Genomic DNA, 27,237 nt, shown 5'->3' with positions numbered 1-27,237 from the left:
CATCATGGGTGGCCCTGGAAGCCACACCACACTGTGGTTCAGACACTGGCAGCTGTCTCCTGACTTAGGTGCCCTGAAACAGGGCACACTGGTCTGTTTTTCCCAGTGTTATTCCACATGGACCACAATATTTTTCCCAAATAAATTATTCAAAAAATTCTTGTTTCTTTGTCTAAAAAATATAGAAGATTCCTGCTCTGGTCACTTCTTTAAGGGTCTCAAATTTTTACAGGATTCCCATACATAGAAATTAAATTTGTTTTTCTCCTGTTAATATTTTATATCAATTTAAGTATTAGACCAGCCAAAGAAACTAAAAGGAAAGAAGGGAAAAACTGTCCACCTCTATAGCATTATCAGTTGGAGATTTTTTTGGCTATAAGTAATAGAAAAATTCTTCCTGGATACACCTAAGTAAAAACCAAAATGTATCAGCTCGCATAGCTAAACGGTCTAGAGGCTTCAGGCAAGGCGTGATCCAGGGCTAAATTCACGTGACTTGGATGGGCTCTTTATTTCTTACACTCTTTATTTCTTACATGCAGCTTCTTTCTCTGGAGGCTCTCCCTCTATTGAAACAGAGCAAGACCATTTGTCCTGCCTCCCCACCCCCACCACATCCTCTGCCTGCCTTTTGTCTGTGGAAAACTTTAGTCAAAGAGTAAATTTAATTAGAGAAGTGAGAAATGCAGACACAAAGGAAAACAGTCAAAGGAGACTAAATAATGATAATGTAGTCATTAAGCATAGTCAAGGACCTTTAGTTCTTTCTCAAGGGCTATGGATGGTATTCTGAGCCTTATTGTGTGAGATGTCCTATAGATGCCAAAACACCAGGTGGAGAGTTAACTATACGATGACCAGACTGTACCCAGGACATGGGCTACCACAGTTCCAAGAACTGGCCACAAAGAAATGGGAACAAATGGACCCTGGAACTGAAGATTAATTGTACCTAAAATAACAGAGGTGATGCTGGTCAGACCAATTTGAAGATGACTGTTAGAGATGACTGTGTTATTTCCACATGTAGCACGCACCCCTCCGCACACCCCCAACTCTCCCTACGAAAGCTCTCACCTCCTGCTTGTCACGGGGATGGACTTGGCCCTTGGACAGATGTCCGCCACCCTCCCCCTACATTGCTAGCACCTGAAATAAAGCAAACTTTCCTTTCCACCAACCTGGCCTGTTTATTGTCTTTTGAGCAGCGAGCAGCCAGACCCTGGTGCACTCTTTTGGTAACACTATGATCACAAATATGTAAGTTGATCTCTCAAGGCTCATGTGTCCAGGCTCAAAGCCAGCAGAAATACATGAGCCTCCCTGAGAAGTCTTCCCAGCAATCCTGGGATCGGTTCTGACTGAAAACTTTAGGATGCATGCTCATGCCAGAATCAATCAATTGATCACTGTCACCAGGGGATATGGCACTTTGATTACTCAGTCCCCTGTCAGCCAAGTCCACCAGCTACAGACTGAACGTGGAGCAGGAGGTGATTCCATAGAGAGAAATTGTGGGGTGGGTGCCATTGCCTTACAAGCAAGGCAAATGGATGTTGGGGGCAACAACCACACATGATCAAGCTACCAGTGAGTATTCTGTTCAGCTGTTATAACAGAAAAGCAAAAAATGGCTTTAAAGGCAGATGCATGGTTCTCTCTCACAACAAACAAATATAGTGGGTTTGCAAAGCTGGTGTGATGTCATTCAGAACTGATAGGTAGCTTCGGTTCTCAGGGTTACGTCCTAATCCTAGGTGGCTACTGTAGTTAGAGCCTGTTATCCTGAGATACCAGTAGGAGAAAGCAGGTATATGGGGGCAGTAAGGGGCAAACAGGTCTCCCTCTCAGTTAACAGTCATTCATGTCCCATGACCACACCCAGTTCCAAGATAGGGAAGGCTGCATAAAGGTCATCATTTTTCTAAACAACTAAAATCAAGATTCTGTAATTTACTGAAATACTTTAAAATATTTCACTTCTGGCTGAAGCTTAGCATCTGAGACACATTTCAGATATGTTTCACTTGCCTTTACATTGAAAGCAATAGCCGTGACCTCCTGCATGCCAAGGCCTTTGTCTTATTTGATGCCCACAGAACACAAAGGGTAGGCATCACTTCTCCCACACGGTACAGGTGGGAAAAGCAAAAGAGCTGAAGTATTGATAACTTGTGCCCCATCACACCATCGCACTGAGCAAGGGTGAGTACCAGATCCAGGGTTTAAACTCCTATCTCCTCATTTCACTAGTTCTATTTGGTCCTCACTGAAGCCACCCGCTCTGTGAAGTGGGATAAATTAGAATCCCTACCCTGCCCCCACCAATAGCATCCAGCCTTGAGTTGAGCTCCATAAGCATGTTGATGACTGACTAGGCAATGGCAGATTTGCCGGGTAGAGTGTAGGTGGTGGTGGTGATGTGAATACGAATGAATGCACACACTAATAGATTCTCCTGAGCAATTAGTTCTTAAATCATAAATTGTGTATCAGAATGGATCTACCTGTTTAATACAGAGCTGAGAGTCTCCCGCAGCAAAATCACACTGCAGGCAGCATCTCTGAAGCTCGTAGTGATAATTTCCTACGAGCTAATAGCTCCCCACTTTCATCCACATTATGTGCTAAAAGTGTCTTTAAACTGAGGTTGTATGGGTGGCCCAGTCACTCAGATTTGTGCCCCCCCTTTTATTTATTGGCATGACTCACAGTTTTTATGTATTTTTACTTTGAAGGTGTTTTATACTCTCTAAACCCACAGACTGTCCTGGGGCCTTCCCAGGTAGACTGTCAGGTCTGCACAGTCTACCTGCCTGGCTTCTGAAGACTCTGGCTTTCAGCGGATTTCAGTTTTGATATGGCTTTTAAAGCCTGTCTGTGGATTTTATCTTTTTTCATTTTTCTGAGACAGCAAACACCTGAGTCAGCGTGTGGAGCCGTAGGTAATCTGTCCTTTGGCACGCGTTTCTCTGGACCCTGTACTTTCAGCCTTCCTGCCTTGCGTTCTTTGTCTCCCCTCTTCTTGTCCACACAGTAAACTCCTTCTGTGTTCAGAATCCAGCCCTTCACACTCAGCGTTCCCTCCCCCATGCAATCCTGTATTCTGATCCACTCTCAGTGGCGCAATCCCCAGCTAGGCAGTCTCTTGTCTCCTGTCCCCCGGAGCTAGCTGCCTCCTCCATTTCTGGGATTTTCCCTCCGGGCTCTGCCATCCTTGACCTTGAGCTTCTTGCTCTCCTCCAGCTTCTGCCCTGTGGGCTTTACTCAAATGCCCACCTCTGCTTGGTATCTTGGCCCCCGGGCTGCCTCACGCCCTGCTTCCCTGGAGTGGAGGAGGGAGGGCCACCCACCCCCCTGGGTTGATTCTGTCTGGTTGGTGGAGAAGGAAGCCTGCCTAGGAATTAGATCTGGTAGAAACCAAAACCAAATATGCTTTCAAGTAACTTTTAGGTCTCATAATTCACAGACAAAGGCCCAGGGCATGGGAATGTTTTGTATTTTAAGTCAAAGGATGCCCAGAGCCTTGTCTGAAGGGTTACATTTCTCTGCATCACTGAGTCACAGAACAAGGAGTCTGCTCTGGGAAGCCAGGAGGTAGTGAGACAGAAAAGGAGCAGGCACAACCTTTAAAAGAAGGACATAAGTTTTTCAACAACTTTATTATATATAAACAATTATATATTATATATTATTTATATAATATATTAATTATATATAATTATTGTTTATAATTATTAATATATAAGTATATAATTTGTATAATATAATCAATATATTAATAATATAAATAATATAATATGTAATATATTGTAATATAATATAATATATGCTATATGTAATATATTAATATATTAATATATCATTAATGTATATCATATATTATATAACATTATATATTTATATTTTATATATTTAAATATACATTTAAATATATATAATATAATTATATATCATGCAATATAATTAATATAATATAATATAGATATTGTGTATAATATATACATATATTATATATAATAATATATATAATATATATATGCACTCAAATTGTGGTGCTAGAGAAGACTCTTGAGAGTCCCTTGGACTGCAAGGAGATCAAACCAATCAGTCTTAAAGGAAATCAACCCTGAATATTCATGGGAAGGACTGATGCTGAAGCTGAGGCTCCAATACTTCGGCCACCTGATGTGAAGATCTGACTCATTGGAAAAGACCTTAATGCTGGGAAAGATAGAAATCAAAAGAAGAAAGTGGGGGCAAGGGAGGCAGCAGAAGAGGATGAGATGGTTAGACAGCATCACCTGATGAATGAATTTGAGCAAACTCCGAGAGATAGTGGAGGACAGAGGAGCCTGACGTGCTACAGTCCATGGGGTCACAAAGAGTCAGACAGGACTTAGTGACTGAACACAACAACTCCTCCCACTTATTAGATTATGAAATTATCCACCCTTATGAAAACTGGCAACCCCATACCCAGGTACCTCTCTTGCCTTCTGAGATGGCCCATACTCTGTCTATGGTGTGTATTTCCTCCCTGAATAAACCTTTCACTCTACTATGGCTTACTCTTGAATTCAGGGCCAAGAACTCACACTTGGCAGCTGTCCTAGGAATCCAGCTATAAGCTGGGTTGTGGCCATCCTGTGCCACCCTATCCTCTTTCCTGCAACAAGATAGAAAAGGGGTCCCAGGAGAGAGAAGGTTCCAGCCACATGGGGGTGGGCTAGGTTTTAGGGAGAAGATGGCTCCAGGAGACCCTATAAGTGGAGCTGCAGGAGGAAGATTTCAGAGCCAAGACTAGATTACTGGTTCCTGCTCTTACATCTGAAACCTTCCTTTGTGACCACCCTCCTGCCCCAAACCTTCAGGACAAGTAACTGTGAGTAAACTCGTCAGTATTAGAGGGTGAGGGAGTTGAGAGTCAGTGGAGGGGGAGCAGTCTCTGGTGGAGAAGCTAATGGGGGTCACTAATCCTGTTGAGCACAGGAATGACATGAGGGACATAGGAGAATGTACGATGTCCCCCCAGAATCCTCAGGAGTCCCCAAAGCATGTGACAGGAGCTCAAATTAATTTATTACCCATTAAGTGTGGCCCCCAAAGAACGGAGCCAGCTGGGTCCTCATTCTTAGTGGGAAATCTGCCAGAAAGAGGGCGGTGCTCAGCCCTGCCTCTCCAGGGCCTGCCCTCCGGCTCCTGCTCAAGTGAACCTGGAAGGTTCTGATGCGCTGTGTCTTGGGAAGGCTCAGCTTCCTCCAGGAGGTGGTTGCTGCTGCTGCTGCTGCTAAGTCACTTCAGTCATGTCCGACTCTGTGCTATCCCATAGACGGCAGCCCACCAGGATCCCCCATCCCTGGGGTTCTCCAGGCAAGAACACTGGAGTGGGTTGCCACTGGAGGTGGAGGTAGCTAGAAATCGCTGCCAGGGCATCTCCAGAATCCAGAGCTGGTTTCTATTCTGGTCTCTGGCACTGCCAGGTCGTGTACCTAAGGCAACACCCTTCTCAGCTGTTCAGTTTGACCTGACATGGTGGAGGAAAAAAGTCCATCTCAGCATGCGTGTGGGGTGGTGAACACAGCACCAGCTGCTGTCTGCCTCCTCCAGCTGGAAAGTCTTCAGGGACTGGAGAGGAGACCGGGAGAGTTGTGAGTTAGGCGGGTGAGGAGGCCGCCCTCCTTTCTTCCGGTCAGGCTGCTGCCCTCCGGCAACTGCATCACCTGTCTGGCACAGCTTCTTCATCTGGAAGAAAGGGTGGTGATACCTGCCCTAGAGGAATGCGGGAGAGGGTGCAGGTGAAGAGCTGATACAGGGAGGAGCACCTCAGGTGTCACTGTGGTCCCTGGGGCTCCAGTGTCATCAGCAGGACCCCGGCCAGGGATGGCCACAAGGCTCTGCAGAGCAGAAGCTGTCTGGATGATGCCAGAGGGCAGGCAGCCGACCCCACCTCCAGGCAGGCCCTGGCACCCGGAATCCATGCCATTAGCATCCAGGCAATCCTCCAGGGAGGCAGGGAAGCTGTAAAATGAAGGTTCTGAGAACAGAGAATTCACTCTCAGCCTGGTCCCAGGTCTCCAGCTGTCCCTCTTGGCTATTGAGCTGTGAGGCTGAGTCTTTACCTTATAGGGAGCAGGAATGCTATAGACAGTCTGCAGCTGAGAAGGAGTGGATATGTCCAGGACTGACCACTGCTCCTAGGCCTTGCTCACGTGGTCTTCCTTTTTCCCCCAGGAAACACTAGCCCTCCCCATCAACCAGGCATCAACAGATGCACATGAACTTGGGAGAGAGATGGCTCTGGGGCAAAGCTTGTTTCTGCCACCCACTGGTTCCAGCTGGCTATGGAACCTGAAACCATTATTTCCCCTCTCAGAGTCTCCCTTCGGTCATCTGAAAGCTGAAGGAGATGTTGCCTGATGAAGCATGTGAACTGGTTTTCTTTCTATGGCAATAGGTAGCCTCTCTGGGTTCCCAGCCTTTCTAGTCTTTGCCAGCTACACTTGCCCTAACAACGAATGGGACGGTCTCATTTACCCACAAGAGAAGGGCTAGCTTAAGGAGGTCGCTGCCTCTGCCCTCTGCCGTCTGCCCTCTCCTTGAGAGCAGGGGATGGGGAGGAGAGTTGGGTCCTTTCTGAGCACCCAAGAGGGGGCCCCAAGCCTTGAGGTGAGAGATGCTCGGTACCCCATTTGTCACTGCAAACAGTTTGCTCTAAATCAGGTTTGGAAAGATGTGAGGTCTTGGCAGGGCAAGCAGGACATCGGATGAGGAGGCAGGAGCTGAGGTTAGGATCTAGGGCCAATTTTGTCCACAGAGCAGAGCAGGCAGGAAGATGATGGTGTTATAGCTGGGCCATCCTGGCTCATCTCTGCCCCTGATTGGCTGTGTGCCCCTGAGCCTCACCCAAATGGGTAGCCTTGTGATAACAATGAATGTCTGCCCTGGATCCAAAACCCTGGGACAGCGACTGGTACCTGGTAAGCCCTGTGGATAGAAAACACACTCCAAACTGACTTAGAAGCAACCAAAATTAAAAAAAAAAAATTATTGGTGTTATATATAAACTCTGAATAAGCTTTAGGCACTACTTGATCCAGGGGCTCAAATACCTGCAGCGTGTGCTCCCGTTTGTCCCTCCCTTGGCTCCACATCCCATGAGTTCTCCCATCGTGGCAGCAAGATGTCTACAGCTGCTCCTGTGGCTACTCAGTCCTACTTCCCATTTCTGTGTCCAGGAGGAAAGGCGCATATCCTTCTTCTGGGGACGTAAGTACAGTCTCTGGGTTTGCTCTCACTTGGTTTAATGGCTTGGTCCAAGATGCATCCCCAGATTTGAATCAGGAACTGTTATCTCCAGTAGGATCCTTGGATATGGCACAGGCATACGAGGACCCATTATTTCACAGTGATGAGAGTCAACCAAAAGCATTTCTCTCCCAGAGCCTGATCCCTATGTGGCCTTGATCTCCATGAAGATCAAGAGCCCTAGCTCTACCCCTAGAGCCCTGGCCTCACTCTGGGGGTAGAGACCTTTGTCTCTGTACCTCAAGTCCCCAGGAAGTCTTCACCCCAATTAGAAACCACACACCCCGTCATGCAACTCATGAAACAGGAAGAAATCTGCTGTGTTCAGCATGGAAATGGCCCCATGCTTGGGAGCGACGGAACAGGAGTTTGTCTTCTTAACCACAGAAATCAAATTATCTTCTCTCCAGAAAGTGCACATACAGAGACCACTTTCTGTAATTAATTGGTTCTCTTGCCTGTGCTGGGCCTTTCAGAGGGCCTGAGATGAGAACTGTCTGGGCGGCTGATCGGGGACGTGCATCACAGGCCACCCAAGGTTTTCCATTAGCTGAGTTCAGCGAAGCAGCCTTCCCAGGTCAGCTTTGCAGAGACCTCCTCCTGCTCTCCCCTCTAAAATATGTGTTGCCAGCACTCGGGGGAGGAGGCCCCGTCTTCCTCCTTTTCCTTACATTATCCTAAGACCTGGTAAAACGTCTCCACTCTGGCATTGACAGGCTGGTTGTAGGTGAAGTCACTGGCTGATTGCCACTGCCTGGCTCATGGGTACACTCACTCATCTGCCCGTTCTGCTCCTGCCAACCCCTTCCTAATTTCAGATAAGTCTTTCTCTGAGTTTTCTGGAAAGAACTTCACAAGTGCTCTTGGAGTCAGCCAGGCTGGATGGCGGCTACCCTTGTGCTGGAACCACCTCTGCTGACCAGCTTGGCAGAGGCTCCAGTGCAGCCACGGTAGGTTGGATTCCAGCCCCCAAAGTTATCCATGTCCTTGCAATCTGTACATACTGCCAGACATGGCAAAAGGACTTTGCAGATGTGGTTATGTTAAGGAACTTGAGTTGGGGAGATTACTTAGATGATCCCAGTAATAGTGAAGTGTTAGTCGTTCAGTCATAGCCACTCTTTGCGACCCGGTGGACTATAGCCCACCAGGCTTCTCTGTCCATGGAATTCTCCAGGCAAGGATACTAGAGTGGTTGCCATTCCCTGCTCCAGAGGGTCTTCCCGACCCAGGGATTGAACCCATGTCTCCTGCATTGCAGGCAGATTCTTTTACCATCTGAGCCACCAGGGAAGTCCACAGGGGCCTTATAAGAGGGATGCAGGGTCAAAATGGCTAATCATGAAGGAAATGTAAATCAAAACCACAATGAGATATCATCTCACATCTGTCAGAGTGGTTGTTATAAAAAAAATCACACAACAAATATTGGTGATGATGTGGAGAAAAAAGACCCCTCATACACTGTTGGTAGGCATGTAAATTGGGGCAGCCACTGTGGAAAACAGTATTAATTTTCTTAATTAATTGAGAAAACAGTTTCTCAATAAACTAAAAATAGAACTACCATAAAACTCAGCAATTTCACTCTGGGGTATAAATCAAAAAGAAAAAAAAAACATGAATTCAAAAAGATACTTGCACCCTAATGTTGTTAGCAGTCTTATTTACAATTGTCAAGATAGAGAAGCAAGCTAAATGTCCACTGAGAGTAGAATGGATAAAAAAGATGTGGTACACATACATACACACACACACACACACACACACACACACACACACACACATATGTAATGGAATACTACTCTGTCACAGAAATAACAAAATGTGCCATTTGCAGGAACATGGATGGACTTGGGGGCTTTCCTGGTGACTCAGATGGTAAAGACTTTGCCTGCAGCACAGGAGACACAGGTTCGACCCCTGGGTTGGGAAAATCCCCTCAAGAAGGAAATGGCAACCCTCTCCAGTATTCTTGCCTGGAAAATCCCATGGACAGAGACAGACAAATACTGTATGGTATTTCTTGTATGTAGAATCTAAAAAGTACCACCAACTAGTGAGGATAACAAACAAGAAGTGGACTCACAGGTGTAGAGAACAAGCCAGCGGTTCCCAACACAGAGTGGGCTGGAGGGGTGGGAGGCACACACTCCTTGGTATAAGATTGGCTCAAGGATGCATTATACAACATGGGGAAAGTAGTCAATATTTTGTAATAACTATAAATGGAAAGTGACCTTTAAAAATTGTATTCAGACATTAAAAATTTTTTTGATAAATAAGAGGGAGGCAGGAGATGAGAATGGGGAGACAGTGATGAAAAAGTAGAAGCAAAGATTAATGAGATTATGAGCTAAGAGACAGCTTCTAGAAGCCAGCAGAGCTAAAGAGAATGGGTTGTTGCCTGAGGCTTCCAGAAGGAACAGCCCTGACAGCACCTTGATGTGAGCCAGTACCACCGACTTTGGGCTTCTGACCTCCAGCACTGTGAGAGAAGACATTCCTGCTGTTTTAAGCCACTACACTTGTCCTCTGTTACAGCAGTGATCGGAAACTAATACCCTACCTGGCTCTGCGTGTTTTAGAAAGGGGTGATGGCTGGGAGGGGGTCCAGGGAGAAGGTTTATACCCCTTTGAGCAGCACCTGATGGTGGGGGTACCAAAGCAGTGTGCTTGGGCTGCTGTGTTTTCCAACCTTAGGTGAAGCAGTGTTCTCAGTCTTTTTCCCTTTGGTCATGTCACGGCATGTAGGATCTTAGTTCTCCTACCAGAGAAGGAACCTGTGTCCCCTGCAGCGGAGGTGCAGGACCTCAGGCACTGGACCACTGGGAATTCCCCTTTAGTTTTTAGCCGATTTGAAGTCAGAGAAGGGTGGCCAGGAATCGGGCTAAGCTGCCCTCAGCCTGGGATATGGCAATATCTTCCAGGATGCTAATGTCTCCCCATGTCAGTGAGTGCCACCTGGCACTGCCTGAGGTATTGTCTCCAAGGGGTTCTTTGGCCCTGTCCTGGACGAGGACCTCAAAATAACCACAGGGGCAAGTTTTCTTATATCTAGGAAATATTGCCCTTGGAGGTAAAAAGAATATACTCTGCAGGCGTCAGGGAGACTGGGTTTAGCTCCCTACACTTGACAGAGAGGGGCACGTGGCAGCAGAAGATAAATGGGGACAATTACATACGATCAAGATTCCCAGAATCTCCTGTACTGAGCTAAGCAGTCTTGATCAGATTTGAATAATGATCCTAACATTTACTGAGCACCCGGTGAACACCACGTGCCACGTGCCTGACCTGCAAGACTTCATGTAATACTCACAATAAACTGGAAAGGAAAGTACTATTATTCTTCCCACTTTGTAGATGAGGACATAACAGTCCAAGATCGCCTTGCTAGTATGTGGCAGGACCAGGACGCAGATTCTAACTCCAAACCTTTTGTGCTTCCTCAGGGGCTGTCTCACCCCGTCCCAGGGCACTCTCTCTGTCTTTGCAACCAGCCATCTTTTGAGGCTACTTCCAAGCCCAGGGGACATGGGCTTCATGACCACATTCTCACATGCTCACAGTTGAAGAGGGGATTGTAATGTCCAGAGAAACCCATGGGTGAAAGCAGTACAGCATTTCACCAAGAAGCCACAGACTCTCTAAGGCTGGACTTGCTAACCAGGGCTTCCAAACCTCCAGCTGCTGGACAAATTTGGCTCAGAGCTGCACTATTTCTTCCCCTGCAGCGTCAGTGCTTCCCCTAGTCACTTGTTTGTTTTGAAATTGGAATCACTGTATTTTTTTTTCTGTTTCCTCATTTTAGCATCCCTGAAATCAAGATGCATCTTAAGGTCACTGTTGGTGAGGAGTAAGCCATGACACGTCCTTGCCCATTCCTGCTTCCTCAAAACTTGTAGGCACGGGTGTTAGCAGCTTGCCAAAGATCCTGGAGGCAACAGTAGAGCAGGCACAGGCGAGGACAGCGAGTGGAGGAAAGCAGATTCTGATGATGCTGGTACAGAAGCAACACGAAGCAGTCAGATTTTAAGTGGGAAGATGTTTTAGGAGAACTTGAACTGATTAATTTTGCATGAGATTTCCTTTTCAGATATGCACACGTTTGAAGTGTGATAAAGATTTTGTGCCTAAATAATCTAAAATAGCTCTTTCTATATGCATAAAATAGATCTTTAAGTGATAAGAAAGCCCTGTGTCATAGTTTAACTAGCAATTTTTGTTTTCTTAGTGGTACATAAAATAATGATGCAGCTTATAATAGATGATGTTAAATTTCATGAGATATGGTATTTTTCTCCCACCCCCGCCCCCCACCTCCACCCCCACAAATTTTGTCTCTTGAGCTTCTATCCAAAAAATCAGAAAGTCTATCCTACTGTACAGCTCCAGGAACTCTGCCCCATGTCATGTGGCAGCCTGGATGGGAGGGGAGTTTAGGAGAGGATGGATACATGTATATACACACAGCGGAGTCTCTTTGCTGCACACCCGAAACTACCACAGCATTGTTAACTGGCTACACTCTAATATAAAATAAAAAGTTTAAAAAAATCAGTGAGTTTAATAATACAAGGCCTTTAAGTCTACATGGCAGCCATTAGGCAGAGAACCGAAAAGCAGTTCCCTCTTTGGGATGAGGTATATTGCACTCCAGTTTTCCCAGTTTTCACCACTCCCTACTACCCTACACTAGACCGCTTCAATTGTTCTAGTTATTATCTGGCCTCTGTGGGCATTTAGGTCTGTCACTGCTGAAAAGATAGGTTCGGTGTTGTCTGGTTGGGAAACTGCAATCCATATATGGTCCCAGCAGCAAGAATTAGCCTCTGCTTATTTCTTTAGATGTACTTCAGGAAAGGGAGGGTGGGGAAATTCAGGCCCAGGAGCAGCTATAGAACAACAACCCTCTAGAGTGTACCAAGGAAAGTACCCTTCCTTGGCAATATCCCAGCATCCCATCCTGCTTCATTGTTAGCCAACTGACGGGCTTCCCAGCCAAATGACCAGTTATCTCCAGCCATTAAATGCGTTGTATCTGTCCCGTGAGTGTCATGGACATCCAGGCATGGCTGAAACTGAGCAGAGGACGCAAGCCAAACTCAGGCTGAAATCTTTGTTTTTCCAGCATCTATTCATACCCTTGCAAATCTCTGCTGAGGACTACTTGCATCAGGCAGCAGACTTCTGGGCAATGGGATGCGGAAATGAAACACTTTGTCTATGGAGGAGATGCGGGCACAGAAAATGATATTTCGTGGGGAAGATGTCCTAAGACAAGGAGGCAAGTGACAGAAAAAGTAGGGGTGATTATTACTATTTTGCGACATCAGAGAAAAGCTACCTGGAAGTGATTTTTAAACAGGTTTTTAAAATATGCATACTGTTCTAGGGGACAAGAAGGCAAAGGCATTCTAGACTGAGGCAGGAGGTAGTTTAGTGTGATGCGGGCGGGCAGGTGGTGTGTGTGCTCAGAGGTGATCCTGGAGAGGTTGGTGGATCTGTCCTGTGTAAAACCTTTGAAGTAAGCCTGGAGTTTTGAGTCTTGACCTGCCTGCCAGAGGGTTTTTAAAGGGTTTTAACAGTTGGAGCAGAGGAACAAAATGAGAAGCAATTTCAGAAGCAGGGTGCAGACTGGATTTGGAGAGAGAATGGATGCAGAAGACAGTATGCTGTTTTGTTTAGTTTCTAAGTTGTGTCTGATTCTTTTGCAACCCCAAGACTGTAGCCCATCAGGCTCCTCTGTCCATGGGATTCTCCAGGCAAGAATACTGGTGGGGGTGGCCATTTCCTTCTCCAGGGATCTTCCCAATCTAGGGATCGAACGTGTATCTCCTGCATTGGCAGGCAAATTCTTTACCACTGAGCCACCAGGGAGGCCCCAGGTGGTGTTAGGATAAAGGGCCAGGAACGCCTCAATCCAGCCTTGCTGTCGCCTCCTCCCCACTGCAGACATCTAAAGCGAGAGGGCCATGTGCATGGAGCAAGAGCTAAGCGGGAAGCAAGAAACGCTTAATTAACTGGGCAACCGTCTGATACCAACAGCTCCCATGACCCACTTCCCTGAGAACAGAGCTTTCCCGTAAAACCTGGGCTGAAATATGCAGCTTAGGTTGGAGGCGATAATAAGCCTCTTCCCCAACAGACCACCTGCTTCCAAATCTAAATCCGGGGCCAGCATGAGCTGGGGATGCTTCACGGAGACAATGAAGAGGGCCGGGTCCCTGAGCACACTCACCCGGGCAGCCTCCTCGAAGGGAGGAGCATCAGGCCCGGGCAGCCAGGCTCACCTGTCTGGGAACAGAAAGCGAGGCGTGCAGCGCCCTTTGAGCTAATCTGGGAGGCACTGCGCCCCCCAGCTCCAGGGAGGGTCCTGGCTCTCAGGGACAAGGCGCTCTGCCTCTCTTGGTGTGGAAGGGCTGGAAAAGGGCTCAGGGCAGGAGTGGTCCCTGGGAGGGCATTCGGGAAGAGTCCCCGCTATAGCTTTCGCCCTTCATCTTCAGGTGTGTGCCGTCACCCAGTGCTCAGGCCAGAGCTCTCAGACAGCCTATGACCTAACCAGAGTCAGATAGCGGCTTAACTGTGGAGCGGGATCCAAGCCCGACCAAATCAAAGCCCCTCCTCGGTGTGCGCCACAGCGCAAAAGTGGGGCTGTGCAACGCGCTTTGGAGTGAAACAGCGTGCAGCTCAGCTCTGAACGGGAGACAGAGGCAGAGCCATTTGCGTCAGCTCTCCTCAACGAGAACAAAAGCAAGAGCATTCCTGGGGAGGAGCCCTGGAAGTGCAGGGAGTCAGAGCATGTCCTCCAACAGCAAGTCTCCTTGAGTGGGGTCATGTGAGGTGTCTGGGACCCACCCTGGAGCTTGGGGGGAATCCTTGGAGGCAAGAGAGGCCCCAGATGCTGTTGGGGGGGAGTTCCCACTCTGTTCCACAGGTGCTGGGGAGCCCCCTCAGAGTCTAGCAGGGGGCCAAGCAAGGTTCTGCCCGCTGTGAGAGGAGTGGTGCTGAGGACAGGGCAGCCGCAGGAGCACCGACGGACCAGGAAGCGGCCAGGGCGGAGGTCCTGGCAGTGGGAGCAGAGCCCTGGCCAGTGTGAGGGGCCCTTGAGAGGACAGTCCAGACCAGGTGACTGATTAGACCCCAAGTAGAGGGAAAGAGGGGGAGAAAGGAAGACTCTGGGACCATAGCTCGGGATCCCTGGAGGTTAACAACGAAGACAAGAGTCAAAGACAAAGACGGAGGACTGAGTAGAGAGGGAGGTGATGAGTGGGCATGTTTAGAATCAATCAACGCTTGCTGGAAAGATCCTGAATTTCATCAACTCTAGGACAAGTGTTCTCTTACATTTCAGCATCTCTAAAGTTGAAATGCGCCTTAGCATAAATGGCTTCCCTGGTGGCTCAGACGGTAAAGCATCTGCCTGCAATGCTGGAGACCCGGGTTTGATTCCTGGGTTGGGAAGATCCCCTGGAGAAGGAAATGGCAACCCACTCCAGTACTCTTGCCTGGAAAATCCCATGGGAGGAGGAGCCTGATAGGCTACAGTCCACGGGGTCGCAAAGAGTCGGACACAACTGAGTGACTTCACTTTCACTTTAGCATAAATGTGCTCAGAAAGCTACGTATTGTAGTTTTGTTGGCAGCATTTTCTCTTTCCTAGTATTGCATCAAAAATATGTTTTCACGGCCAATGGCAGCTCAGACTGTATGAAATTGAATGGTGGCCATAGGAGGCGATGAACCCGGAACACTGCTCTGGGCTCCCCGCTGCTTTGTGGCACATCTGAGACCTTGAACACCAGCTCCCTGTCCTGGGATTCAATGCCGTTATCTATAAAGAGGAGCCAGTGACTGGTGAAGGAATGTTGTTCTGAGTACAGGAGCTGTCCTGGGCTCAGTGGACAAGCTCAGGTGGTTTGCTGTTAAAAAGTTGCTCTAGGATTAATCCATGCTACAATCAGCCATCCCTTAGCCAGCTGTATGTGTTCTCTTATCCAGAAAAAGGCCACCTGGCATCCCAAATGTCCATCAAGTGATGACTGGATCAAAACTAAGTGCATCCATACAATGGAAAATTATTTGGCCATAAAAAGAAATGGAGTCCTGCCACCTGCGCCACATGGATGAAACATGGAAACACCGTGCTAAGTGAAAGAAGCCAGGCACAGAGGACCGCACACGGCATAGTGCCATTTACATGAAATGTCCAAGATCAGCAACCAGACAGAGGCAGAGAGCAGATGAGTGGTTGCCAGAGGTGGGGGGCTTGGTGAGTGATAGCCAACAGGTGCAGGGTTTCTTTTGAAAGTGATGAAAATGTTCTGAAATGGATAATGGTGGCTAGAGTACAGTCATTGAGTTTTAGGGCTTCCCAGGTGGCACAGTGGTTAGGAGTTCGCCTGTGAATGCAGGGGATGCAAGAGATGTGCGTTCAATCCCTGGATAGGGAAGATACCCTGGAGTAGGAAAGGGCAACCAGCTCCAGTATTCTTGCCTGGAAAATTCCATGGACAGAGGCACCTTGAAGGCTACAGTTCATAGGATCACAAAGGGTCGGACACAACTGAGTGACTGAACACATACAAGTTGAATTTTACACTTTCAATGGGTGAACTATATCTCAATATGTTGTTGGTTTTTTTTAAGCCACTCTGTCTCTGTTTTTGAGCATTTTCATTCCTTTCCAACTGGCAAGTAAAGTCCTTTGAAACTCTAGGTGGTCACCTGATCCTCAGACGCGGGACCCAGGAGAGGGGGCCCTGAGCCAGGTGGACCCGGAGGCCTCAACGTGCAGCTGGTGAGGTAACATGGGGCTGCCTCCTAGCCGTCTCCTCCAGGATGGGGCTCTGCCTCTCATGACCATACCCTCCCACTGTCCCCACTCCACACTCCCATGCCCTCAGGGAGCTGTGACGGGGTTGGAACAGAGGACAAACTGCAGACTGTTGCAGGGGACAAGAAACCCAGAAGGTCTGGCCTGGGGACAGGGTGCTCTGGCTCTATTGAGGCATGAGTGTGGGCCCGGGTTTGAATCCAAGGCTTTTATGTGACCTCGGATCCCTTACTCAAGGTCCCTGTGTCGTACCTTCCCCTCTGTAACAGGGGAACAGGAATCCTTTCTCCCATCCAGGTTTTTACAAACTGGGCCAAGACTGGGAGGAGAGAGGGAGTCTTGAACACAAAATGTGAGGAGACACGTGCCCTCTGCTCGTGCACACAGCGAGCACTCCTTAGATCTGGGCCCCTCACTGGCCTCCCCTCTGATCTTGGTCTTGTTTATAAAGGTCGATTAAAGAAGAGCTTGGCCCAGTGTCTGCAAACAGTGACAGCTGGCTCACATAGCCATTGTCATGAATGGACTCTTAAGATTCTGAGATATGGACTTTCTTTTTGTTGTGTTTTCTTCTAAACTACTTCATGACTCCAAGATGGAGGTGATCAGAAAAGTGGGCCCTGGCCAAGGTTACCATGACACCTGCCCTACCCTGTAAGATGTGCCCTGCAGGGCCTGTGGAGAGGGCTGGGGGCTGGTGGCAGCATGCTGCCCACAGAGGTGATGCCCACCCACCTGCCCTTCCTCTATTCATCCCTCCCTCCTCCTCTTTCCCATTTGAAGCCCTCCGGTATTAGACCAACACCACTCTTCACCTACCAATCCCATCCCATAACTTCCAACTCCTCTCTCCTTTGGGGACGTAATGAGCTTTGATATATTTATGCTTTTGAAACAGAGGGGGAAAATGCTCAAACTGGAACCACAATGCCCTTGGGAATAGAAGCAAACACTCCAGCAGGGAACAACCTGGGAATCACAGCTTTGCCAGCAGGCCGCACACCCCACGGAATTTTGAAGACCTGAGAGGGCTGCCTTTGCTTGCCATTGTGAAGAACACTGATGGACTCTGGTTCTGTCCTCCATTCTCTGCTTCTCTTCCTCTCATCCTTCCTTGATACCATCTTAGCATCATTTTCATATGTCTTATTTATTTGTTCATTCTTTCCTTCTCCATAAGCACATCCCATGCATTATTTCATTCAATTTCTCCAATTGCCTTCCACAGTTGAGGTTATCCCGACTTTATAGGCAAGGAAACTGAGGTTTAGAGATGAAAGAGAGAAATTCATTACTCCAAGGACTCTGAACATTAATAGAGGAGGTGAATACACCAGTATCCCTGTACAGATGGGACAAGAACAGTGACATTTTCCCAAAGTGTTCATTTGCGCTTTCTCACAGCCAGATATTTATTAGCTTCTCTATTTTATGGGTAAGTAAATAAAACCCCAGGAGACTTCAAGAGATATGTATTTGATTACCAAGCAGGTTAGGATTTACTTGGAGTAGAACCAGAGTCTGGTGAGGTTTCCTGAAGTTGTAAGAGGGGAAGCAGCATAATGACTGCACTTTGGACAAGGTGTTGCCACGACTAATCCAAGCATCTGAGAAGAGTAATGTGGTCCCTCTTCCCTGGTGCCCACTGACCACAGTAGCACCAATCAGGCATCCTCCCATTTTGCTCCTCCTGTGCATTTAGGGCCCCCGCTGTTGGGAACAGCACCTCCATCTTCTTTTGGGAAAACTCTTTCCCCCTTTCTCAGTTCCAGGAATCTGGGTGAATGTGACTTCCCTCCTGAATCAAGGAGTGAGTGTATGATCAGGTGTGGCCAGACAGAGCACCCGATCTCCTGGCCCCATGATTGGTTCAGAGATGGGCATGCAGACTTCCAGAATCCATGAAATGGAATTTCATGGTCCTTTCAGGTATAGTTCTTGGTGGCTTCTTACCTCCACAAAAGGAAAGCCGGCTGGGATTGGAGTTACTGTACAGAGAGGTGGCACCAGAAGAAGAAGCTGGATGCTGACGACACCGTTTGAACCTGGACATGCCCCTTACAGAAGCCAAGAAGTCCACTTTACTGCCTACGCCAGCTGTAGTCAGGGGCCTACCCTTTGAAAAGCAAAGACTCCAGACAAGTAGCTACACAGAATTGTGACAGGTGTCAGATCTGAGCAGCACAGATCAAGGGATGTGGGAGCTCAGAGAAGGGGGATGTAGAGAGCCCCCCGGGTTGGGAAGATCTGAGGGGACCTTGAAGGGCCAAGGATCATGCTATATGCCATCCCCAGAGGAAGCATCAATAGGACACCCACTACCTAGCGTGGCTTCTGTAGGACTCCTGAGCTTCATCTCACCCCCTCTGCCTTCCCAGGCTCTATCTCCAGGCCACTGTACAGGCTGCCTCTGTGCTGGAGAGACCTCCTCCCCCAACTCTTTATATAGTCCCAACTCAAACCTGTTTCCAGGGCCAGCATATCCGTTATGCACAGAAGGCTGCTGCTGCTGCTAAGTCGCTTCAGTCGTGTCCAACTCTGTGCAACCCCAGAGACAGCAGCCCATCAGGCTCCCCCGTCCCTGGGATTCTCTGGGCAAGAACACTGGAGTGGGTTGCGATTTCCTTCTCCAGGGATGTGAGGTTATGGATGTGCTAATTATCTTGATCTTGGTAGTTATTCCACAATGCAGGTAAAATAATCACATTGTACACTTTGTAAAATATATTCAATTATATTTGTCAATTATCTCACAATATGCTACACTGTTGGTGGAAATATAAATTGATATATCCACTATGGAGAAAAGTATGGAGGTTCCTTAAAAAACTAAGAATAGAGCTACCAGATGATCCAGTAATCCCACTCCTGGGCATATATCTGGACAAAACCATACTTTTAAAAGATACCTCCACCCAAATGTTCATTGCAGCATTGTTTACAGTAGCCAAGACATAGAAGCAACCTAGATGTTCATCAACACGAATGGATAAGAAGGATGTTGTATGTATATAAATATAGCAGAATATTACTCAGCCATCAAAAAGAATGAAATAATGCCATTTGCAGCTATTTGGATAGAGATTATAAGACTAAGCAAAGTAAATTAGACACAGAAAGACAAATATCATATGATATCATTTAATGTGGAATAAAAAATGATACTAATGAACTTATTTATAAAACAGAAACAGACTCACAGACTTAGAAAACATACTAAAGGTTACCAAAAGGGAAAGGTGGGGGGCAGGGGTAAATTAGGAGGTTGGGATTAACACGTACACCCTACCATATATGAAATAATCAACAAGGACCTACTGAATAGCACAAGGAACTATATTCAATACTCTGTAATGACCTATATGGAAAAAGAAACTGAAAAAGAATATATATATATATGTTTTTCAGTGGATAAGTCATGTCTGACTCTTTGCAACCCCATGGACTGCAGCATTCCAGGCTTCCCTGTCCTTTACTATCTCCCAGAGTTTGTTGAAACTCATGCCCATTGAGTCAGTGATGCTATCCAACCATCTCATTCTCTGTTGCCCCCTTCTCCTCCCGCCCTCAGTCTTTCCCAGCATCAGAGTCTTTTCCAATAAGTCGACTCTTCCCATCAGCTGGCCAAAGTATTGGAGCTTCAGCTTCAGCATCAGTCCTTCCAATGAATATTCAGGGTTGATCTCCTTTAGGATTGATTGGTTTGTTCTCCCTGCTGTCCAAGGGACTCTCAAGATACATGTAAAACTAAATCACTTTGCTATACACCTGAAACCAACACAACATCATAAATCAAATATTCCCCAATATAAAAGTTTTTTTAATTTTTCTAAAAAGAAAAAACTGTTCTACAATAAAGCTGGGGGAAAAGGTTTTAATTTTAATTGATTTTAAGATAAGAGCAAAATTGATATGATAATGAATATATAAATATGAATTCATTCTGAATTATACTGAATTTTATACCAATATACCAAGGCAGTCATAAAAAATTTATATGTATATAGTATATTGGGTCAGAGAAGGCAATGGCACCCCACTCCAGGACTCTTGCCTGGAAAATCCCATGGATGGAGGAGCCTGGTAGGCTGCAGTCCATGGGGTCACTCAGAGTCGGACACGACAGAGCAACTTCACTTTCACTTTTCACTTTCCTGCATTGGAGAAGGAAATGGCAACCCACTCCAGTGTTCTTGCCTGGAGAATCCCAGGGACGGGGGAGCCTGGTGGGCTGCCGTCTATGGGGTCTCATAGAGTCGGACACGACTAAAGCGACTTAGCAGCAGCAGCAGCATCAGTAGTATATTGGGTTGGCCAAAAAGTTTGTTTTGATCATTCCATAAGGTGTTGCTTTTTTTTTTTAATAGAGGAGGAGGTCCTGAAGAGTGACAATGCCTAGGGCCCTTGGAAGTCACAGTGTGGGCTTGTCCATTTTTCTCAGGGAAACTTTTTTTTGATGTTCCTGACTGCAGACGGCTACTCCATCCTCTTTAGATGTTTATGACTTCTTTTTATAAAGTAAATGTTTAATGTTTACACTTCTTTTCGTAATTTCTTCTCATCTCCACGAGTGCAGGGTTGTGAGCACCATGTGTGCTGCTATGGTTGCATGGATGCATGAACGAATTTTATTCATTTTTGTCCTGAAACATGTTTGCCCTTCTGCATCTTTGGATTACTGAAGAACCAAGACCTCCCTTAGCCTCCAGCTTGCAGGATTGCAGTTTCCAGTGTAATCACCTAGGTAGGACCTGATCTGTTAGGTAAAGCCAGCTGCTGGTAGTTCTCTATGGAAAGAAACTCAGTGTCCGTTTCAATTCCATTTCTCTCATTCTATCTTCATATTATTGAGGCATAGGGATTGGGTTGTTACGTTAGGCAGATTTATCTACATTTGGGGATAGTATTTGCATGGGTTTCAGCCTTGCTCACTTTTTGAAAATGGCACCTTCAAGGTTTATCACCTGGAAATTTGCCTAACCATCAGGTTATTTTCCTTGATGTGTATTTGTGAAGTCCTTGTAACTTTGGTTTGTTCATCCATTCATTTATTTAATGAATATTTATTAGCACCTCTTCTGCGGGTGCAGCAGGCTTCATTCAAGATGGCGAGTGCTGATTGGAGCAGAGCCAAGGCCTCACAGACATCCTTTCCTTCCCATCCCCTCCATCTTATCACCCATGGAGAATTTCTGCTGTCATCTCTTCTCCATACTATTTCATCCTCATAGAATTTCCCTTCCTCTTGCACTGCTCTAAAAACTCAAAAATTTTCTCCCTCCATTAAGCAGAATAATTCACTTCTCTCTGGTTCCTGCTTCATCTAACAGCATTCATTTCACTTCTATCCAGTTTTTGCTTCATTTAACAGAAAACATTCGTTTTCTTTTTCCTTCATTTTCCTTTGAAAGCAGTTGTGAATATAAACAACAACAACAAAAGTTTTGTTTCATGATTATTCGGACTTCTTTGTGTACTTTTGTTTCCCAAGTGAAATGCTATAGCAAAGAGAAATTTCTCAGTGACTTTGCATATATTCCAGGTACCTAAAACCAAAAGACTGGAGTGATTATCAAAGCAAAGCAGAGTCTATCCTTTCTGGAAGTTTGGACCACTGGATTTGGGAGAGTGTTGGTGGGCAAGAGAGTAGCCAATGAAGAAAGCAGAGTACCTTGCCTAAGTGATTTGCTTATGTCAGCTTCAGGAGAGGCATGATCCAGCTACTCTAATACTGTAACGTAGCATCTTACATCTCTGCCCCTCAGATTTCAGTCCCACAGGCTCAGAGTTGCAAGCTGCCTGCAAGCAATATGCTGGGTCATGTGCTTCCATATTCAAATCCAGTAGTAAAAGAAGAGAATATGCCTTACTAATTACTGTGAACCAATGACCTAAAGTTAAGCCATGTTGGATTATGTGCCCATCCTTGAATCTATTACCGTGGCCAGGCTTAAGCCAATAAGGACTCAGCCTCAGAGCCATGTATGTATGTAGAGTCGACCTCACATAACTCCAACAAACAGAAAATGTGGGTACACTTGGGAAGGGGGATTGGCTACTGGAGTAGCATGCAATCCACAGATATCTACTGGAGGTCACTTCCATTAGCATGATCTGAGGTCATTTCATGGAAAGGCCCCACCAGGACTTACTCTTTGAAGTGTATGTAGGATTTCAGAAGACAGAAAATGAAGGGTTGGAGGGAGAAAGAGAGTTGGGAAAGCTTATCACATGGAGGGAATGACAAATCCCGAGGTATGGGACTTTCCTGGTGGTCCAGCGGTTAAGACTTCACCTTCCAAAGCAGAGGGTAAGGGTTTGATCCCTGGACAAGGAGCTGAGATCCCACATGCCTCATTGCCAAAAACACAAAACATAAACAACAGAAGCAATATTGTAACACATTCATAAAGACTTAAAAAATGGTCCACATTATCAGAGAAATGCAAATCAAAACCACTATGAGGTACCATTTCACACCAGTCAGAATGGCTGCGATCCAAAAGTCTACAAGCAATAAATGCTGGAGAGGGTGTGGAGAAAAGGGAACCCTCTTACACTGTTGGTGGGAATGCAAACTAGGACAGCCACTATGGAGAACAGTGTGGAGATTCCTTAAAAAACTGGAAATAGAACTGCCTTATGATCCAGCAATCCCACTGCTGGGCATACACACTGAGGAAACCAGAAGGGAAAGAGACAAGTGTACCCCAGTGTTCATCGCAGCACTGTTTATAATAGCCAAGACATGGAAGCAACCTAGGTGTCCATCAGCAGATGAATGGATAAGAAAGCTATGGTACATATACACAATGGAGTATTACTCAGCCATTAAAAAGAATACATTTGAATCAGTTCTAATGAGGTGGATGAAACTGGAGCCTATTATACAGAGTGAAGTAAGCCAGAAAGAAGAACACCAATACTGTATACTAACGCATATATATGGAATTTAGAAAGATGGTAACAATAACCCTGTGTACGAGACAGCAAAAGAGACACTGATGTATAGGACAGTCTTATGGACTCTGTGGGAGAGGGAGAGGGTGGGAAGATTTGGGAGAATGGCATTGAAACATGTAAAATATCATGTATGAAATGAGTTGCCAGTCCAGGTTCGATGCACGATACTGGATGCTTGGGGCTGGTGCACTGGGACGACCCAGAGGGCTGGTATGGGGAGGGAGGAGGGAGGAGGGTTCAGGATGGGGAACACATGTATACCTGTGGCGGATTCATTTTGATATTTGGCAAAACTAATACAATTGTGTGAAGTTTAAAAATAAAATAAAATTAAAAAAAAATAATAATAATTACAAAAAGAAAAAATGGTCCACATTGAGAATTCCTAAAAAAAAAAAGAAATCAAATATATTCCTAAAAAAAGAAAAGAAGTCAAATATGGAGGTAAAGAGGTGAGAAAGCAGAAATCTTTGGGGTGAAGGAGGCAGAAGTTTCAACGAGTCTGATCAAAGCCGATGGGGACACAAGATCCCAAGAAAGGGGAATGGGAGGGGCCATAGATATCTCAGTGGGAGCCCGGAACAGCTGGCTAAGGAGCTGGACTTTCTCTTGAGGACAGTGGGGAGCCAGAGGCATTTCTGCAGGGGAGCAGCACAGTCAGATTTGAGTTTCAGAAGATCACCTGGGTGGGGCCATGCAGAGGATGGATGGTAGCAGGCGAGACCAGAGGCAGTGAGGAGGTTACTGACCCGAGTGGTGAGGTCCACCCTCGGGGCGGTAAACCCAAAGTTTTCTTATTCCAGCTGTAGGTCAGAGGTACTGCACTTGGCTTCCACTGACATCACATCCTTCCAAGAGTCACAAACAGAGTTCCTGGCATCAAACCTGGACACCCCCTTTAAGCTCTCTGAGCCTCAGTTTACTCATCTGCAAAGTGGGGGCAAGACTCTCTGCCTTGGAGCTTTCAGATTCTTCATGTCAGTCCTCATGAATGTTAGTCCTTGAGAAATGTTAGGCCTGATCAATACTGGAAATGGGATTTCCCATAATTTCCTCTCCCCGAAACCAAGCTACACCTTTCCTAGAACACAAGGAAGCAAATCCTTGTTTGGGTGATGTCAAGAAAAACGACTTGTCGGGGCCCAAAATTTTGTACAAAGTGAAATTAATTATCCAATCTACCCTCCCAGGAGTCTGTGGGGAGGGTTTTATCACTGTCATCTCCATCCTTCAGGCGAGAAAACAGGTCCAGAAAGGAAAATAACTAACCTCAGTTTCTCCAGCAAAGAAGGTCACAGAGTCAAGATAGGGTCCTACTCCTGACGGAGGGTCCCCAGGATTCACCAGCATGGGCCTCAGATCCTGTAGCAGCAATTCACACTGATCTGTAGAGATGAGCACATCTGGCCAGACTGGACCGGACACTGCTCATCAAGACCAGCCGGTGAGAGAGGACCTTGGCTCTCACACAGCACAGCGCCCCCTCCTGGGTGTCAGAGAGATCGCAGCAGCCAACCTTCTAGTTGTTCCTAACAGCCCCCAAGCTAACACCAGTCCCTAGACCCCAGCACACTGCTCTCCTGGAGCAATCTTCCTTCCTTGGTAGGCTTGGGGTAGGGTGTATATTTTTTTTCCCTCCTAGTTTGTGTGTGGTTTAAGTTTGCGTTTTGTTTTTCCCATTGTGATGCGTGGAAGGAATAAGAACCTGGCTTCCAGTGGCAGCCTCACCACGTAGTAGTTCTGAGACTTTGGACAGTCATGGTCCATCTCCCCTCCCCCAACCTATTTTCCCATCTGTAAAATAGAAATCTTGATCTTCCATCACAGAGTTAGTAAGTATTGCATGAGACAAAATCTGTAAAATGGCCAGCACATGCCCTAGCTCATCCTGGTGGTACTGGGGAAAGTAATGCTCTACTGTAAAAATTAAAAAAAAAATGCTGAAGCAGTCACTGTCTTAAAAAACACAGGACTTTGTTTCTCTTTTCAGAACAGTCCTGAAACGACAGAGCAGTTCTGCTTCTGGGGCATAACCAGGGACTGGGCACGGGTACTTTGGGTGGTTAACTGCACGATAGGAGCTGGGAGTCTCATCCCACCTCCTCTGGGCACCACTCAAATGGAAAGTTCGGGAGAGCACAGAGCAGGCATCCCCAGTGTCTTAAGACTCCCCCCCAGTACAAACATCCGGGGGGCTAGATATAGAGACTCTTGGGTAGCCATGTACCCAGTTCCAACTCTAGAGAAGAAGAGAATGAATTTTGATCAACCGTAATCTCGACCTTCCATATTTGTTTTCAACAGTTGCTGTTGTTTTCAAGATGTTCCTCTCCAAGACAAATCAGTAGAGTTCCAAGGGCCAGCAGAAGAATCATAAAGGTACTCTTTCTTTAGACAAATGAAAATTTCAGTCTGGAGTTATTGGCCGGGTTGAACTATTGTCATTCTCCGTTCCCTAACTGATGACCCTGTAAGCTTCTTGTAGCTTCTGTTGGATGGTTATGTCCAATCATCTTCATGAAAGAATGAAAGTAAGAAGTCTCAACAATAGATTCTTTGAAAATAAAAATTTGGGCCCAACTCTCTGGTGGAAGTTAGTATGCAAGCTAAGTTAATACACAGCCTGAGATAAAAACAACAGTTAGTTCACTGAGGAGCTGATGCAATGGGAGGAAGCCCTGGGGTTTGGGTTCAGGCCAGACTCAGTTCCCAGAGGAAGCCAGGGTCAGGAGAGTCCATTTCCTATGGATCTCTCTCTCTCCTGCAGGATATCCATCCAGAGCTATTGTTAAGAGTCCCAGAAACCCCCAGCAAGACCCCACACCCCCTCAGTGCTGGCAGCCTCCATCTATCTTCATCTTTGGGACTGTCAGGGACTAATGTCATCATGCCTTTAACCTTGGCCATGTTAGGACGCCTGTGGTCCTCACCAGTGGAGGCTGTTTGTGCTCACACCTCTCACACCTCTGCAGCCTCCTTCTTCCTCACAACTTTACGTTGTCCTGTAGGAAAGCCCCCAACTTTCCTGCCGCTAGACTGCAGCTCCCAACACCATCTCCCAGTGCCAAATCATCTACATCTCTTGTTGCCTGTATCATTTGCTGTCCCTTTGCTCAATGTCTCTTCTGTCATAACCTTTAGTGATTCCAAAGCCCATGTAGGTGATCCTAGAACACTCCAGTCTCCTGTCCTTGACCTCAGAGCTACTCCCCAAAGTCACGCTTTACTGAGCAGCTTGCTTGCAGGGCCATACTTCATCCATAGCATCACCGGTAACTGTAACCACCCCTTCAAAATTTCAGCTACAAACACTTCATCTTCCTCATCCACCCCTGACCTCTCCACTCACTCCCTCCAGAGCCCCAGAACCAACAATCCTCCAACCCACAGGGTCTACAGTCCTAATCAGCTTTTCCACCATCCCTGACCCCCACATGTCCCCTCTTCCTTCTGCCTCATTGTCGTGATCAATTCTTATAGTTCTTCTTTGACAACATTCTCAACTCCCTTGATCGAAGATCTGTGGCTTATTTCCAGGTGGCTACAGCTTTAAGATGAATTGGAAGGCAAAGGAACTGCCTGGATTTCATCACTGGGTTGACTCTGTAATAAAAGCATTTGTTGTTTGAGGGACTTATCAGTTTTCTTAGGCTGCTGGATGAATGATCATAAACTTAGAGGCTCAAAACAGCATAAGTGTGTTCTCTTTCAGTGACAGAAGTCTGAGTTTGGCCACAGTCCACTAAGGCCTAAGTGTCAGCAAGACTGGCTGCTTCTGGAGAGTCTGAGGGGAGAAGGGCTGCCTACACTGACCAGCTGATGGCTCCTTCCTCCATCTTCAGAGGTCTTCCAACCTCTGCTTCCAACACTACCCAGTCTTCTCTTCTGACTCTGAGGCCCCTGCCTCCCTGTTCTAAGGGGCATGGAGAGCATATCATGACCACCAGAATCACTTCTCCAGCTTGAGATCATTAACTGAAGCGTATCTGTGAAACACTCATGTCACAGAAGATAACATTAGATGGTTTCAGACATTAGAATGTGGACATCATTGGTGGGGGGGAGTGGGGGTGCATTTTGTCAGACCTACCACGAGGACCAAAAATTGCTAATATTTCTCTGGA

Source organism: Bubalus kerabau, chromosome 18 (assembly GCF_029407905.1).
Source record: "Bubalus kerabau isolate K-KA32 ecotype Philippines breed swamp buffalo chromosome 18, PCC_UOA_SB_1v2, whole genome shotgun sequence".
Taxonomy (NCBI): domain Eukaryota; kingdom Metazoa; phylum Chordata; class Mammalia; order Artiodactyla; family Bovidae; genus Bubalus; species Bubalus kerabau.
Note: the sequence above shows the minus strand (reverse complement) of the source record.